Source organism: Schistocerca nitens, chromosome 5 (assembly GCF_023898315.1).
Source record: "Schistocerca nitens isolate TAMUIC-IGC-003100 chromosome 5, iqSchNite1.1, whole genome shotgun sequence".
Taxonomy (NCBI): Eukaryota; Metazoa; Arthropoda; class Insecta; order Orthoptera; family Acrididae; genus Schistocerca; species Schistocerca nitens.
In genome coordinates, this window is record NC_064618.1 from 500,771,686 (window position 1) to 500,787,877 (window position 16,192).

Consider the following 16,192-nt stretch of genomic DNA (forward strand, 5'->3'; position numbering starts at 1 on the left):
GGCGAATATACTTTTTAAAAATAAGACATTTTTTAAAGAAATAACATATGAATAATCTTTTTTGACTGGGCCATTAACTGAAATAATTTACACTAATTTAAATTTTTTTATAAAGAACCTCAAAAATATAATTAAAACATATACATATTCTTTCGAAAATGTGTGTTCCCTCTTCTTTGTATTGATTGGTGGTGGAGAGGATTCCCCTACGTCAGAACGTATGCAGCGCCACGCCAAGTCCTCTTCCGCCGCGCCCAATTCACCTCGGTGCCAGTACGCTGAGGGCCGTTCCGCTGCAGCCGGTTCTTACTGGAGCGTGCTGTTGCATTCAAGAGTAAGCCTAAAACATGTCTTTAAAAATCTCATAATAACTCCTGTGCGTAAATCACTTTGCTCATTAAGTAGTAGGTCTGGGTTTTTCCTTTGATGAGCGTATATTTGTCTCTTCGAGCACGTTGAGATGGACTTTTTGGAGCTTTATGTAGCACCTCCATTTGTTCATTTATATTGCTCACTTCCTGTTTACTATCCTTTACATGCGCTCCAAATGCTGTCCGATTGCTATGACTGCAGTGTTTCCTGTATCGAATTTTAAAATTCAGCCATGTCTGCCCTATATAATAACTGTCACATTCAGCACATTTGATCTTGTATACTCCGGAATTGTTGTATTTCATTTGTTTTGTCGTTGCTGGTTTATGTCTTAGTCTACGTGCCATATGCCCTTCATTCTAGAATGCCACAGCGATTTTTTTTTTTTGAAAGCATTTAGCAATTCTTTCCGACACACACCCTTTGTATGTCAGGTTGACAAACTTCTTAACTTTAATTTTCCTAGAATCATTACTGATACCCGCGGATTTGTTTTTGATCTTGTTAAACATACGTATAACATCTTTTGTCCTGTACCTATCAGCTGCTGCTACTTGCTTAATAATACATAGTTCTTTCTGCAACTTATCTTCCTTTAGTGGCAATCTCAGGACTCTGTTGCACATTACATGACAGTACGCTCTTTTATGCTGTGCCGGGTGGTGCGACGCCGCTGCTATGATGTTGTCGGCACAAGTGTCTTTCCTGTAGACGCCGAAAACATGCCTACCCCCTCCTTTCTGACGGTCAAATCTAAATAGTTACTCGCCCGATGGTTCTCCATTTCTAGCGTGAATTGAGTTTTTGGATGCTGCTCGTTTAAAACGTTAGTCATTTCCTCTACTTTTTTTTCCTGTGAATAATAAAATAGTGTCAACATACTGTCTGTAATGAATTAACTTCTCCTTAATTTCTGGAAAAGAGCAGAAAACTTTGTTCTCAAAGTCAGTCATAAAAATTTCCTCTAAAATTCCTGATACCGTTTCCCATAGCTAAACCTTCATCTTGAATAAAAACCTTGTCGTTAAAGACGAAACTATTAAAACTCAATGTGAACTCTAGCATATCCACGATTTCGACGATTTCACCCATGCTCATTGACCTATTTTTTATCAGGTTTTTCCTTATAATTTGCAAAGTTTCTGCAATTGGTATATTAATGTAGAGGTTCACGACGTCCAACGAGGCTAGGAAGGCGTCCTCTGGAATTGCAATGTCCTTCACTTCGTTAGCGAAACACACTTTTTTACGTTGTAAACTTGATGGTATTTATATGCAGATTTTAACTTACGGTACAAAACCTTATTCAAGAGCTCATTAACGGCATCCTTCCCATTACAAATAACACGCATTGGTTTGTTCTCCTTGTGCAACTTTATCTGCGCTCTGGCTTCAGGTGTTCTTGGATTCGTCTTTACTAATCTAGCCTTTTCACTTGGAGTGAATAAAAATTGTAATGCTTCTACCTTAGCCTTTAACTCTATCTGAAACTTCTTCGTTAGATCTTTTTTGATTTAATTCCATTTTCTTGAAAAAACTGCATTCTTATCTACATAATCTTTTTCGTAAATCACAACTGAGGTACTGCCCTTATCTGACTTAATCACGATTTCGTTGTTAGAATCCAGTTTTCAGTTAATTTCTTTCACTAACCTCAGCTTACTACATTTACCGCTACGTAATTAAATGCCTCTTTGGCTTTGATGGCGATACATGTCTCCTGGAATTAAGTTAACTTGGCGTCCCCGCAGGCCACCTTCACTTCTGCGATCATTCTCTTGACGTCTCGATCTTGAAAGTTCGTTCGCGAATTATGCTTAAGCCCCTTAACCAATAGCTTCTGCTCTTCATTAGAAAAGACAATATCTGTTAGGTTAACGGTTGTCATAAAATTTTATGACATTTTATTGTGTATCTGGACTGCAGATATGTACTTGTAAATATAAGTTCATGTTTTCGAGGTAAAAATTAAAATTTTATTGCTACCCCTCGTAGCTAACCCGTCAAAATGCAGCTTTAAGTTTTTCTGTTCATTCTGCTTTTGTTGCGCATTCAAACGTTGGACAGTATACTAAGTCTTACAGCTTGTACAGGTGGAATAAAAGAATAACAGGAGCAGAAGCGCGCTAGATTTTCACAAGAACCCAAAACAATGGAACTGCATCGGAGTGATACCCAAATCCCCGTCCAGACACCTATGAAAGATTTCCCATAGTTTCATAAAACAGCTTCCTTTCAATAGGACACGGCCATTTTCCTTCCCCAACCTCGTCCAACACAAAGTTGTGGGCTGTCCCTGATCATTTAATCGTCGACGAAACATTAAACTTAAGACTTCCTTCTTTTACTTCACGTTGCTGGGCCACATATTGAAGGGTCTCTGCATGAGCCTCTTCATGATTTTGCCACACCACACAGCTTCATCTGTTTGCCTCTGGCACCTCAATTGTTGATGCAAATGATCCATTACCCTTGACGTAAAGAAGAAAAGGGAAAAGACTGGGCAGCTGAGTGTTTGTGGTGGCCACAGTATACTATCCATATTTAGTTTTAACATTTCATTAGGTTATTGGTACTTGTCGGAGGCCCACACGCATGTTTTATACTTTTAAGTGTCATATCTCAATGTATCTTTCCTTCCTCTTGTCCGATCAGTTGAATTTATGAGTGTGTGCAAGGATTTCAGTGTGTAGATCTGTGACAGTGTAGTAGTCTGCCACTGTCAGAACAGCCAACTGTAGGAAACACGTACCAGGTGGCAAAGAGGTTTCTGTTTTCTTGGACGAACGTTTCGTATAAGTTCGCACCACAATAGGGGTTCCTATGGCCACTTCCGTAGGTGCGGGGAGCGGTTTTGGTTGGAGAGCGAATGCTCGTGGAGTGTTCCGTGGGACGCGAGACGGGTGATACCTACCGGCGTTAAGTGTGCCTTTTCGATGAGAAGTTAATGTTGCGTTTTATGTAAGTTTTTCAAAGTTGGTCAAAGTAAATGATTCCTTTCATCGTTCATTATTGTGTGTGACAAATTTTACTTCCTAATTCGCGAGTGTTAAATGCGTTAATATCCAGGGAAGATGTAGGCTATTGTTCAGTTGAACTGTTAAAAACGTGGAGCTGTATTGAGTTTGTGTTCCAGTTCATTTTGTTTAGTATCCTTTTCGCGAGAGCATGTATATTGCGTATGATTTCCGTGATTTTATGACTGAATTTTGTGCAATTCGTCTCACTTGATAACTTTCTTTGTGCACTTTTGTTTCTGAGGACCACGTGGTCGTGATCTAATGAGAAAGTTTACAGTGCCAAAGCCATAGTGATATTCCGCTGTAGAGCATCTGAATTATGATTCTTAATCATGCTTCATTTTTAAAGCAATTCACTTCAAATAGAAATTTTATTCATTTATCCCGTATGTTAAAATCAAGGGTACAGCCTCTCTTGCTACCCACTTGTGCTGTGGTGAAGGTTTTTCTTTTCCTTCCTGTTAGTCTCAAGTGCGTGCGAATGTAAGTGTTCGTGATTAAAACATCCTTTGATCATTCCTCATTCATAGATCATAGACCTTGCAGGGGACACAGAAGCACAGTTCTAGGGTTAATTAATATACGACGTAATAGGTTGCAGACAACAGCAACCAGCTTATTACACTCTATACACGTTCATGTGTGTAATTAAATTTACCGATCTAATAAATGTTCTTTTGCCAGAATTCTTGTTCACGCTATGCCAAAATTTCGCTCCATGCATCATCCAGCTCTGATGTACGGCACATCCTACTGCATTCCCTTTGCGTGACAGTTGTATTGAGGCTACAGTTTCCCCCCCCCTCCCTCTTCCCCTCCCCCCGATATTTGGATTAATTGTAAAGATACCTTTCAATATGATCTGCATCGCCTATCAAAGAGTGAAGAACCCAGAAGATATAGTTGGATCTCAAAGTAACTTTGTACACGCACACATAAGTGGATATGGAACTGGTTATAGTTGTAATTTTCTGTGATAGGTACCAAGCCCATCAAAGTGCATTATTGTTGTTGGTGTTTAGTATTAATATCAGGCCTGGTGGCGTGTACAAGGGGTATGAACTGCGCCAGTTGTGTGGTCATTGGAAAGGACACGGAGACTCCGCGTATTCTTGTGAAGCATAATTATCAACACCTATCAAAATTTGAATGTAGTCTTATTGTGAGTCATTTGGTTAGCTGACTCAATCATGCAATATTCAGATTTGTGGGACATTTGGATATGACAGTGGCCAAATGTTGGGCTGCATTGGAAAGAGAGGGCAGGCATATTAGTCAAGGATGCAGTCCGCCACATTTGAGCAGTACAAGGAAAGATCACTGTATTGTGCACCAAGCGCGTAATAACACCTTCACATCTGTGACTGCCATCCGAGAACAAGCAATGGATTCACACCGAGCGAGGTGGCGCAGTGGCTAGCACACTGGACTCGCATTCGGGAGGACGACGGTTCAATCCCGCGTCCGGCCATCCTGATTTAGGTTTTCCGTGATTTCCCTAAATCACTCCAGGCAAATGCCGGGATGGTTCCTTTGAAAGGGCACGGCCGACTTCCTTCTCCGTCCTTCCCTAACCCGATGAGACCGATGACCTCACTGTTTGGTCTCTTCCCCCAAACCAACCAACCAATGGATTCACGCACCGTTGATAGGTGACTAGCAGCAAAACTGGACTAGGGAATTTCGGCTACACGCGTATCAAACCTCAGGCGGCTGCGGTTGGAGAGGTGCCGTGATCGGGAGCATGGTCTGCTGGTGAGCAATGTCGCACTGTGTTCAGCGTTGAATCGCGGATCTGCACTACCCCGCACGACTGCGGAATTGGGGAGAGATCCCATCCTTTCAAAATTTCTGAGAGGCACAGTAGTTACTCCTCTCATTTCTGACGCCACAACGGCCAGGCACAGACTTCCTGCATCGTCATGCGTTACTTTTCATGCGACAGCATCGTGGTGACATTTTTCAACAGCACAGTGCTAGTGTACGCATGGCTTCTGGTTCTATGAAATGTCTGCGTTATGCTGAGATTCTGTTGTGACCAGCAAGAGCCCCACGTCGAACATAGATTGAACGTGTGTGAGACCAGCTCGGATGTCAACGCAGTGCCAGTCATAACCGCTGTTAACCAGCTTCTCTCAGGAGAGGACACAGTGGTTTTGTGACAACCTTACCAGCCGAATCAGACAGCTCTACGAGTGGGCACAGCTGGATGTGACATACCTGTAGAAATTTGCATACTCTGTTCCTGCCCAAAATTTGCGAGATTACAGGTTGTCTCGTGTCATTAGCGTGATGACTCCTAGAGATGAATAATCTTTTGTCCAGAGCACGACGGTCCTTCATTATGCTGATCTGCTATAGAAATGTTTTGTCATGCATCATACCTGCTTTACTTCTACTATTAATCATGTCATCTATTTTGCTCGCTTTCTTGTCACAAAAATTACTTATTTAGCCGAGACGTAGTGTTGTTTACCAACACAAAGTGTTAGCGCAATCAGTAACAGTAACCTGGTATTTAAAGCCTTCCACTCACACATCTATGCAAAACTCGTCAGTAACTCGACTGAAAGGTTGTTATTTCACTTGGATTACCTACATCATCTACTCCGCAAGCCACCGTACGATGCGTAGCGGAGAGTACCCATATCACTAAGTCACTTCCATTCCTGTTCCGCTCGCAAATTCAGCAAGGGAAAAACGACTGTCTATACGCCTCCGTGTGAACCCTAATTTCTCGTATGTTATCTCCATCTTCCTTACGCGCAATATATGTTGGCGACTGCGTCACGTCTGCTGTGCAGCGAGCTACGTTAATTGAAGTACTAACTGTATTTTTCTTGTCACTTCTTCTTCCGTGTGTTTTTGGTTTTAGGAAGCTTTAATTGTCGAGTGCTAGTAATAGTGTTCCATAGATTTCGTGTTTGTTTTCAATACAGTCAGTCCCGTTAGTCAGCCATAGTGCCAGTAGTGCTAGTGTTTGTTTCCAATACAGTCCAGAGACAGGTAGTGCTATTTTCATTGTTTTCTACAAGAAGTGTCTAGTAATCACAGTTTAGTGAACTATCTGCCGCCTTTAGTGAATTAGCTGTCTAGTAAAAAGTTGATTAACTCTCTACAGTAAATTGATTTCTTAGGATGGATAGGATGTGTGACTGCTGTGTACGGACGCAGGAGGAGCTGGCCACTGTTCGCGAACAGCTGAACGTGTTGATGGCCGCGGTCAGCCGTCTTCAGGCTGCTGCCTCGGAGTGTAGCGGCAGTGGGGAGTCTGGTGCGTCGCATGGTACACCCCCGGTGTTACATGCTTCACCCACTGTCCCTGCTGTCGAGACATCGTCGCGGGTACCGGGCGCGGTTGGGCCACCCTCTCCCCAAGGAGAGTGGCGGGTTCAGCGGCGTTCGCGGCGCACGAGGCGGAGGGTCAATATGGAGGCTGGCCGTGTGGCATCGCCCGCTCTGCCTGTCAGTGGACATGTGGCCGCTCCTTCAGCAAGGTCCGAGCAGGCACACGGGGGGAGGGGTTTATTAGTTATTGGGAGCTCCAACGTTAGGCGGCTGATGGAGCCCCTTAGGGAAATAGCGGAAAGGTCGGGGAAGAAGGCCAGTGTTCACTTTCTGCTTGCTGGGGGGTCTCATCCGAGATGTAGAGGAGGCCCTGCCGGCGGCGATAGAGAGCACTGGGTGCACCCGACTGCAAATTGTTGCTCATGTCGGCACCAGTGACTCCTGGCGTCTGGGTTCAGAGGTCATACTCAGTTCGTACAGGCGGTTGGCGGAATTGGTGAAGGCGGAAAGCCTCTCTCGCAGGGTGGAATCTGAGCTAACTATTTGTAGTATCGTTCCCAGAAGCGATCGCGGTCCTCTGGTTTGGAGCCGAGTAGAAGGCTTAAACCGGAGGCTCAGACGATTCTGCGGAGATGTGGGGTGCAAATTTCTCGACCTCCGCTATCGGGTGGAGAAATGTAGGGTCCCCCTGAATAGGTCAGGCGTGCACAACACGCAGGAAGCGGCTACAAGAGCATCGGAGTACGTGTGGAGTGCACATTTGAGTTTTTTAGGCCAGAGAATTCCCTCCCTAGGCCAGACAAGACGCCTCCTGAGACGCGGCAAGGTAGGAGTAGGCAAAATGCAACAGGGAATAACAGTATTAATGTGCTAATAGTAAATGGGTCTATAGAAAGGTGCCAGAACTGCTCTCATTAGTAAACGGCCACAATGCCCACATAGTACTAGGGACAGAAAGTTGGCTGAAACCAGATGTAAACAGTAATGAAATTCTAAACCCAGACTGGAATGTATACTGCAGAGACAGGCTGGACAGTGTGGGGGGAGGCGTGTTTATAGCGATAAGAAGTGCAATAGTATCGAAGGAAATTGACGAAGATACGAAATGTGAAATAATTTGGGTGAAGGTCACGGTTAAAGCAGGCTCAGACATGGTAATTGGATGTCTCTATAGGCCCCCTAGCTCAGCAGCTGTTGTGGCTGAGCGCCTGAAGGATAATCTGGAAAATATTTCGAGTAGATTTCCCCATCATGTTATAGTTCTGTGTGGAGATTTTAAATTGCCGGATATAGACTGGGAGACTCAAACGTTCATAACGGGTGGCAGGGACAAAGAATCCAGTGACATTTTTTTAAGTGCTTTATCTGAAAACTACCACGAGCACTTAAACAGAGAACCGACTCGTGGCGATAACATATTAGACCTTCTGGTGACAAACAGACCCGAACTATTTGAAACAGTTAACGCAGAACAGAGAATCAGCGATCATAAAGCGGTTACTGCATCGATAATTTCAGCCGTAAATAGAAATATTAAAAAACGTAGGAAGATTTTTCTGTTTAGCAAAAGTGACAAAAGGCATATTTCAGAGTACCTGACGGCTCAACACAAAAGTTTTGTTTTAAGTAAAGATAGTGTTGAGGATCAGTGGACAAAGTTCAAAACCATCGTACAAAATGCGTTAGACGAGTATGTGCCAAGCAAGATCGTAAGAGATGTAAAAGAGCCATCGTGGTACAACAACCGAGTTAGAAAACTGCTGCGGAAGCAAAGGGAACTTCACAGCAAACATATAGCCAAAGCCTTGCAGACAAACAAAAATTACGCGAAGCGAAATGTAGTGTGAGGAGGGCTATGCGAGAGGTGTTCAATGAATTCGAAAGTAAATCTCTATGTACTGACTTGGCAGAAAATCGTAAGAAATTTTGATCTTATGTCAAAGTGGTAGGTGGATCAAAACAAAATGTCCAGACACTCTGTGACCAAAATGGTACTGAAACAGAGGATGACAGACTAAAGGCCGAAATACTAAATGTCTTTTTCCAAAGCGGTTTCACAGAGGAAGACTGCACTGTAGCTCCTTCTCTAGATTGTCGCACAGATGACAAAATGGTAGATATCGAAATAGACGACAGAGGGATAGAGAAACAATTAAAATCGCTCAAAAGAGGAAAGGCCGCTGGTCCTGATGGGATACCAGTTCCATTTTACACAGAGTACGCGAAGGAACTTGCCCCCTCCTTGCAGCGGTGTACCGTAGGTCTCTAGAAGAGCGTAGCATTCCAAAGGATTGGAAAAGGGCACGGGTCATCCCCGTTTTCAAGAAGGGACGTTGAACAGATGTGCAGAACTATAGACCTATATCTCTAACGTCTATCAGTTGTAGAATTTTGGAACACTTATTACGTTAGAGTATAATGACTTTTCTGGAGACTAGAAATCTACTCTGTAGGAATCAGCATGGGTTTCGAAAAAGACGATCGTGTGAAACCCAGCTCGCGCTATTCGTCAGAGACTCCGAGGGCCATAGACACGGCTTCACAGGTAGATGCCGTGTTTCTTGACTTCCGCAAGGCGTTCGATACAGTTCCCCACAGTCGTTTAATGAACAAAGTAAGAGCATATGGGCTATCAGACCAATTGTCTGATTGGATTGAAGAGTTCCTAGATAACAGAACGCAGCATGTCATTCTCAATGGAGAGAAGTCCTTCGAAGTAAGAGTGATTTCAGGTGTGCCGCAGGGGAGTGTCGTAGGACCGTTGCTATTCACAATGTATATAAGTGACCTTGTGGATGACATCGGAAGTTCACTGAGGCTTTTTGCGGATGATGCTGTGGTATATCGAGAGGTTGTAACAATGGAAAATTGTACTGAAATTCAGGAGGATCTGCAACGAATTGACGCATGGTGCAGGGAATGACAATTGAATCTCAATGGGACAAGTGTAATGTGCTGCGAATACATAGAAAGAAAGATCCTTTACCATTTAGCTACAATACAGCAGGTCAGCAACTGGAAGCAGTTAATTCCATAAATTATCTGGGACTACGCATTAGGAGTGATTTAAAATGGAGTGATCATATAAAGTTCATCGTCGGTAAAGCAGATGTCAGACTGAGATTCATTGGAAGAATCATAAGGAAATGCAATCCGAAAACAAAGGAAGTAGGTTACAGTACATTTGGTCGCCCACTACTTGAATACTGCTCACCAGTGTGGGATCCGTACCAGATAGGGTTGACAGAAGAGATAGAGAAGATCCAACGGAGAGCAGCGCTCTTTGTTACAGGATCATTTAGTAATCGCGAAACCGTTACGGAGATGATAGATAAACTCCTGTGGAGGACTCTGCAGGAGAGACGCTCAGTAGCTCGGTACGGGCTTTTGTTGAAGTTTCGAGAACATACCTTCACCGAGGAGTCAAGCAGTATATTGCTCCCTCCTACGTATATCTCGCGAAGAGACCATGAGGATAAAATCAGAGAGATTAGAGCCCACACAGAGGCATACCGACAATCCTTCTTTCCACTGATAATACGAGAGTGGAATAGAAGGGAGAACCAATAGAGGTACTCAAGGTACTCTCCGCCACACACCGTCAGGTGGCTTGCGGAGTATGGATGTAGATGTAGAGGAGAATCGTTCGGCAGTCTGTCTCAATTGCCGATTCTCTAATTTTTTTTTTTTTTTTTCAATACTGTGTCTCGACAAGAACTCCGCCTTCCATCGACGGATTTCCATTTGAGCTCCCGAAGCACCTCCATAACACATGTTGTTCGAACCTATCGGCAACAAATCTAGCAGAACGCCTCTAAATTCCCTCTTCCTTCAATCCGACCTGGTACGGACCCCAAACTCTCGAGCAGTGGTTAAGAATAGCTCGCACCAGCGTCCTATATGCGGCCTCGTTTACATGTGAGACAGTCTTTCCTGTAGTTCTCCCAATAAACCGAAGTTGACGATTAGATTTCCCTACTATAGTTTTCACATGCTCATTCCATTTCATACCGCATTGCAACTTCATGCCCAGACATTTATACGGCTTGACTGTCTCAGGCAGGACAGCAGTAATAATGTAACCTTAAATTGTTCTTTCTACTCATCCGCATTAACTTTTATTTTTCTACATTTAGAGGTAGTGTCATTCATCATACTTGCTAAAAATTTTGTCTAAGTCATCTTGTATCCTGCTACAGTCACTCATCTTCGTCAACTTACCATACACAACAGCATCATCAGCAAACAACCGCAGATTGCCGCCCACCCTGTCTGTCAAATCATTTCATGTATATAGAGAACAGCGGTCCTATCACACTCCCATGGATCACTCCTGACGATACCCTTGTATGACGTACAATATGCTCTTAGTCCGATTCGTGAAAGGACTCGCAGAAGTGCAATGAAAGAAAGGAATAATAATATTAGTAAGGATGATGGAAGAAAAGTTTCGATGTGTAATTGCGTCGACGATGAGATCATTAGAGGGGAAGCAAGTACTCGGATGGGGGAAGAATGATGAAAGGTATAAGCTGTGTGTTTTGTAAGCAGCCCTCAGCTGTTTACTGACATCACGGAAAAACTAAATATGGATGGCTGGAAAGGGGTCTCAACAGGCAGATAAGAAAGAGCTTCAGCAAGCCGCTCGTGTGCCGTGAGTATATATATTTCAAGTCGGAGGAGAAATGATCACTCCATGCGCTAAATTGTTTGCAGATATAGCCAATCGTCTATAAAATGATCACTTCTTGACTGCTATTATTAGCTTGTTGGAATCAGTAATTATCAATTGCAGCACGGTAAGAATGGTCTAAAGTAAGTCATTTACGTAAATCTGCAAAATTACATTTTCATGTGGAAGTCACCTACACACAAACTACACAGGTATCCCATTCAGGGACCTTTGATGAATGTAAACTGGCCTCAAAGTCCTTAGGGAGCAGGGAATTGAATTTCAACACTCTTCAGTTCTAACCTTATGTTATTTTTTTCCAAACTGTTGGGTCATAAGTACAGTTACATTTCCTTTTTGCAGTAATATGAAAATTTACTATCGGATGTTTATGAGGGCACTGAGGGCTATAAATTAGTACAGTCTATTAGAGGTAACAAACTTAAGATTCTCGTTTTCTACACGAACATAAAAAATGTAAAATCATGTGGCATAGCTGACGATTCCGAAGCGTAGGTTCAGCCGCCTAATAGGAAAGGTTTTTACTATCGTAGTGCGTAGCCATGTTTCTGTTACACTGATGAGAGATGGGTGACACTAACACACTGTGCCAACTCCTCTCAAATAGCACCACGGAGGCCGCCTAACTTAACGTCCCCATCCGACGAACACTAACAAACGAATCATGTAATGCCTGAATAACGCCTGTACGCCACGATTTTTAAGAAATTATTTCCCACTTACAGTTCAGCTCAGAGAAAAATCCTGACATGAATCAAACATTGAACATTCTAACTGAAATAACTAATGCCATACTGAGCCACGATGCGCAGATCAACACGCCCACATGTCATGAATGCTGCCTACCAACTATAGATACCAACAGCAACTAACGCAAATGTTATGCCCAGCAAGAACGGCAATGATAATTCACAAACATTGCGAGCAGGAAAAGAATACTTCCTACCACAGGGCACAGCCTAATCAGCTGTTGTTACATAACTTTCGATACATGGCGCGTAGACTTGCAGGTGCAAGAAAAAATAAACTTTATAAAATAAATTTCAATGACACGTGAGATATAGGTTCCTCAGTTTTCTTGAAAAGAATTATCTTCCCTACTAACAAGGCTCAAACCGACAGACAGGAGTAACTGTAACACAGACGGCTTTAGCCATTTAAGATAGCCAAGTTATAACCAGTTCTAAGCAAAGAAGGGAAGGCAGAAAGGTGGAAGGAGTATATAGAGGGTTTATACAAGGGCGATGTACTTGAGGATGATATTATGGAAATGGAAGAGGATGTAGATGAAGATGAAATGGGAGATAAGGTACTGCGTGAAGAGTTTGACAGAGCACTGAAAGACCTGAGTCGAAACAACGCCCCGGGAGTAGACAACATTCCATTAGAACTACTTATGGCCTTGGGAGAGCCAGTCATGACAAAACTCTACCATCTGGTGAGCAAGATGTATGAGACAGGCGAAATACCCACAGACTTTAAGAAGAATATAATAATTCCAATCCCAAAGAAAGCAGGTGTTGACAGATGTGAAAATTACCAGGCCGGCCGAAGTGGCCGTGCGGTTAAAGGCGCTGCAGTCTGGAACCGCAAGACCGCTACGGTCGCAGGTTCGAATCCTGCCTCGGGCATGGATGTTTGTGATGTCCTTAGGTTAGTTAGGTTTAACTAGTTCTAAGTTCTAGGGGACTAATGACCTCAGCAGTTGAGTCCCATAGTGCTCAGAGCCATTTGAACCATTTTTTGAAAATTGCCGGACAATCAGTTTAATAAGTCACAGCTGCAAAATACTAACGCGAATTCTTTACAGACGAATGGAAAAACTGGTAGAAGCGGACCTCTGGTAAGATCAGTTTGGATTCCGTAGAAATGTTGGAACACGTGAGGCAATACTAACCTTACGACTTATCTTAGAAGAAAGATTAAGAAAAGGCAAACCTACGTTTCTAGCATTTGTAGACTTAGAGAAAGCTTTTGACAACGTTAACTGGACTACTCTGCTTCAAATTCTGAAGGTGGCAGGGGTAAAATACAAGGAGCGAAAGGCTATTTACAATTTGTACAGAAGCCAGATGGCAGTTATGAGAGTCGAGGGGCATGAAAGGGAAGCAGTGGTTGGGAAAGGAGCGAGACAGGGTTGTAGCCTCTCCCGATGTTATTCAATCTGTATATTGAGCAAGCAGTAAAGGAAACAAAAGAAAAATTCGGAGTAGGTATTAAAATTCATGGAGAAGTAAAAACTTTGAGGTTCGCCGATGACATTGTAATTCTGTCAGACAGCAAAGGACTTGGAAGAGCAGTTGAACGGAATGGACAGTGTCTTGAAAGGAGGATATAAGATGAACATCAACCAAAGCAAAACGAGGATAATGGAATGTAGTCAAATTAAATCGGGTGATGCTGAGGGGATTAGATTAGGAATTGAGATACTTAAAGTAGTAAAGGAGTTTTGCTATTTAGGGAGTAAAATAACTGATGATGGTCGAAGTAGAGAGGATATAAAATGTAGACTGGCAATGGCAACGAAATCGTTTCTGAAGAAGAGAAATTTTTTAACATCGAGTATAGATTTAAGTGTTAGGAAGTCGTTTCTGAAAGTATTTGTATGGAGTGTAGCCATGTATGGAAGTGAAACATGAACGATAAATAGTTTGGACACGAAGAGAATAGAAGCTTTCGAAATGTGGTGCTACAGAATGCTGAAGATAAGGTGGGTAGATCACGTAACTAATGAGGAGGTATTGAATAGGACTGGGGAGAAGAGAAGTTTGACAAATTTAGCATTGGAGGGCAGCGTGGAGGGTAAAAATCGTAGAGGGAGACCAAGAGATGAATACACTAAGCAGATTCAGAAGGATGTAGGTTGCAGTAGGTACTGGGAGATGAAGAAGTTTGCACAGGATAGAGTAGCATGGAGAGCTGCATCAAACCAGTCTCAGGACTGAAGACCACAACAACAACAACTAGTAAACTCTTTAAATAAAAACGGGGTTAGCTCAAACCTAACACAATTAACACACACAGTATAGTGTGTCCTACGGCACAGAGGATAGTGTGTAGGTTCTTTAAATGGCCTCCACCTCGCAGTCTCCGTGCGGCATATATATTGTAGGGAGGTATGGTTATGCGTATGTCAGTAAGCTGACAAAATTGAATGCTATACTATCAATTTTTATGTACCTCTGCTTTTTTCACCGATGTCGGTGCTTGGGGATAAAGATGTCTACAACTGTGCGCTCCCAGTGCTGTGTTAAGTTATAATATGAGGAAGTCTCAAGTTTTCATTCTCCTACCGAGCTACGTCCTTATCTCCACATCCCTATGCGACGAGGACATGCATTTTCAAATGGACCTTTTCGGAGAAGTCAACGAAGGGGGAATAGCCGACGCAGCCACGCCGGCATTGTTATACATAATTAGGGAGACAAGATAAATATCAAGTAATTGAGTTTAGAAGGAATTAATTCTGAATCAATGTTCCATGGCTGCCACAACGTTTCTTAACCTGCACGCATCCATGCCTGCTTGCATTTCTGCACTTGCAGTTTCGGGTGCGGTTAAACGTCCATTAGCATAACTACGACAGCTCTGAACAATTCACATTATCTCTCCCTCATTACTATCACAACTGTTTGTACAGCCTACACAGTAAGCTGCTAACCAAACAAGTCTAGCAAGCGCCGATGTCTACGTCTCAATACTCCCACCTCGCCCGTCAATTCTATAGACACAAACAGCAGAGCAAGTTCCAACGCCGTCTTCAACGACATTCGAGAAACGTGCTTCCCGGGCATGTACGTTAGTAATAATAGAGAATAACACACCCACTCAACGAGATATTAAACTTCAAATCATCGCGTCCATATCCTATGACTGACACCACCTATCTTTGGATGCCATTCTTCAGTTACCGGTAAAAAAAAAACAATAGCGTGTTTTTGATACGTGCACGCGTGAACTCGAGTGACTTCTTTGTTGTTTTGATCCTGTGTGTAGGTACAAGCTAAATTATAGCTTTATTTAAAGGGTAATCAGTTAGGTGCAGTTCCTTGAGGCAGTTCCGTGGGGGAGGGGAGGGGGGATGCTGAATGAAGACAGCAGGTGGAGTTGGCTGCTGGTCGTCTACGGCGGGCGTTGTTGTTCAATGGTCCGCGGAACTTAATATTTCTGCCATAGTTGTGGGTGGTCTGCACCGACGTGTTAGTTGAACAAAATCCCGTGATGCGTCATTTCTGCAGAAACCAGATGCGGCGGCGTAGTGCTTTTATTCCCATGTGTCGGCTCGTTGCTATTCGAAGCATCGCCGAACCCGAGGGTGACATTACAGGTACCACGCTTTCGTAACATTACAGAGGATCTTCGAGCCAAATTTCAAGTTTCTACGCCGCAATGGGAGACAATTACAGCGCTGCGGAAAAGTGATGCTTTGCGTTGCGCAGTGTAGTTCAAGTAGCACAGTATGACACCTCTGTGTCATCCAAGGCTATTTCCACGCGACGCCCAATTGGGTTAGAGCCGTTGTTGCTGCCAAAAGCGGCGCTTCGGGACTTGTAACGATCACAAGAATACTTTCGCAACAGTTCATGTAAGTTGTCCAAAGCAGTTACTGTTTTCATTATTTTTCTTTAGCTTGTGAAAACCAGTGTAATTGGTAAAGGAGATTAGTCATACATAGGCAGTACAAAGCTGTAAGGTATGTACGAAGTGTGATCAAAAAGCAACGGGGATGTTGTTTTTCTTAAAGAATCTATTCATCATCAGTTTTTTCTCCTTTAAAGTAATCCCCTCATATATAATACACTCGTGCCAGTGCTTTCCC